The sequence below is a fragment of the Rhinopithecus bieti genome, unplaced genomic scaffold, assembly GCF_001698545.2.
Source record: "Rhinopithecus bieti isolate Rb0 unplaced genomic scaffold, ASM169854v2 scaffold_11964, whole genome shotgun sequence".
Lineage (NCBI taxonomy): Eukaryota > Metazoa > Chordata > Mammalia > Primates > Cercopithecidae > Rhinopithecus > Rhinopithecus bieti.
In genome coordinates this window covers 7,442,676-7,444,944 of record NW_016807677.1, presented here as the reverse complement: position 1 = coordinate 7,444,944, position 2,269 = coordinate 7,442,676, and the positions used below count along the sequence as shown (strand labels likewise).

Genomic DNA, 2,269 nt, shown 5'->3' with positions numbered 1-2,269 from the left:
CCCCTCGGCCCGCGGGGTTCCGAGGACGGTTGGTCGCCCCCGCCACAGTCACTCGGCCGCTCAGAGCTGCGGGGTGCACGGGGTCGAGAGGGCCAGCTCTAGGGTTTGGGGCTGGGAACTGAAGCCTGGCGTGAGGAAAGTGGGAGCCCGGGCCGAGGAGGCGAAGGGGAAAGGAAAAGCGAGGCGAACCTGAGCGGGAGGGTCCTGAGAGGAGCGAGAGGCTGCGGGAAGGGGAGGCCCGGCACTCCCGAGGGTCACCGAGGTCGGGGCGCGGCCCGGGAGGGCGCGGGTCTTCCCCGGCAGCGCCGCCCGCTGGCCCAACTACCCGTGCTGTGCGCGGCGAGGCCGGCGGAGATCCCGCTGGGCCTGGGGTGTCTTCGGGGGCCGCTCGCGCCCAGCCATGGTCGGGCGTCCCCCGGTGAAATGGGGTCCTAGGCGGGCCCCGACCCCGCGACCCCGCGTCGGCGCTGCGGACCGTCCGGGAGCTGCAGCCGCGGACGCCCAGTGCTCGGTTTGTAGGCAGTGTCATTAGCTGATTGTACTGTGGTGGTTACAATCACTAACTCCACTGCCATCAAAACAAGGCACAGCATCATCCGCCGCCCGGCCGGGAAGAGGACGCCGTCTCCGGCTGCCCGCAGCCTTCGAGAGGAGAAGGTGCCTGAGAAGCGCGGCGTCGGCGTGGGTCCCGCGCTGGCATGCTTCGCGAGCGCCCGCTGCAAGCGCGAGGAAACCCGCGGTTTCTCCAGATACAGTTAAACTGTTAGCTCTCTCTCTAGGAGTCACAGAAGATGAAACAGTCTCATGCCAGGAAAGCGAAATCCCTGGAGGTGAAGCCCCTCCACCCATGTAACGGTTAATACTGTATATGATTCACTGTGTCTATTTGCCATTGTCTAGTAGAATATTCACCAAGCCAGCAACTCAGTTGATCTTCAACTCAACCAATGAATTGCCTGTCACAACGTGTGGGGGTACCAACTTGAGACTGCAATTTTTTTCCATGAGTCTAGTTACCAGGCAGTGTAGTTAGCTGATTGCTGATAGTACCAATCACTAACCACACGGCCAGGTAAAAAGATTTGGGAATTCATCCAAATGAGCTGCCTGTGTATCATCAATGTGTGTGGGGAAGAGGGGTGTGGGAAAATGCTGATTTCATCCATTGCCTATTAATTGCTCAGCCAAAATTAAAAAATCAACATCTTACCTACTAAGAATACAGTGTATGTAATGTGTATGTATGTGGGTTTTTTTTTCAATATTCCTTCAGGCTCTTAACGAAAATTTTAGATATAATGGGGAATATGATTTTTTTCTTAGCTGATTGATGTATGTTATTATATGAACATGTGATTATTAACTTCCTGAGACTATATTGTTACTAATATTTTGAAAGAATAAAGTGCCATAAAGAAATAAATTGTGGTTATTGCCATGTGTCCATTTCCTTTGCTAAAATGGCTTTATGATGTCCATCTCAGTTCCTGCCACAGTAATCTTAACTTTTCTATCAATGAAGTGGTTAAGTTGTTCCTGCCATGACAAAAATCTCCCGGGAAAGCTGTTCACACACACACACTTGTTAATACTTTTATAAGAATACAAACAAAATTTTTCTTACTTTTTTTTCTGTGAAGGGACTGTGTCCATTCATTAAGATATATCCCTTCTTTTAAGTCATCATTTACAACTGTTGCAGTCTATGCAACTTTTAGTGGGAGTGATTAGTAAATGCAGTTACACTTAAAATCCAGATTGTTTCCTAAGATTTAAAGGATTCAGAATTTTAAAATCACAGAAACTATACACATGGGCATGTATCTGCCCAGTTCAGGTCTCTAGCTCCCAAGGGCTAGGCTTTCAGTCATGAATTCTCCAACGCAACTGTTCTCAGAACTTCCACGTAGCAGGTGCTGTCCCTGGCAATCTGGTTTGGAAGGGGGAACTGGGGCGATGGGGCTGAGGAATTTATAGTTTATTTAGCTATTTTTTAGGGGGGAGGGGAGAGGATGTGTCAGGCCCACTGAGGATATAAGCTAAAGTACTCCCCCACTGACTCCGACAGGACACAACCCAAAGTTGATGTTTTGACTCTCCCCTATCTACTCCAAGGTTTGGACTGGTCCCAAAACCTGATCACCACAGGGGTGGCCTTCCGACGGCCCCCACACGCGTGGTAGATCCCAACACCTACCTAAGAAACCGAAGGCTGCCGGCAGGGGCTGGTACCAACTTTGCGGCTCTCGGAGGGGCGGGGCGGGGGCGG

General features: G+C 51.4%; 1 protein-coding gene across 1 annotated transcript in view; it reads right to left on the bottom strand.

The window, feature by feature from the left end:
* Positions 1-2,268, bottom strand: part of BTG4 (BTG anti-proliferation factor 4) — a 61,459-nt gene extending 59,191 nt beyond the window's left edge. The window contains exon 1 of the mRNA XM_017883277.1: positions 2,198-2,268. The gene's annotated coding sequence lies outside the window, so the exon portion shown is untranslated. The remainder of the gene's footprint in view (positions 1-2,197) is intronic.
* Position 2,269: the final 1 nt, after the last annotated feature.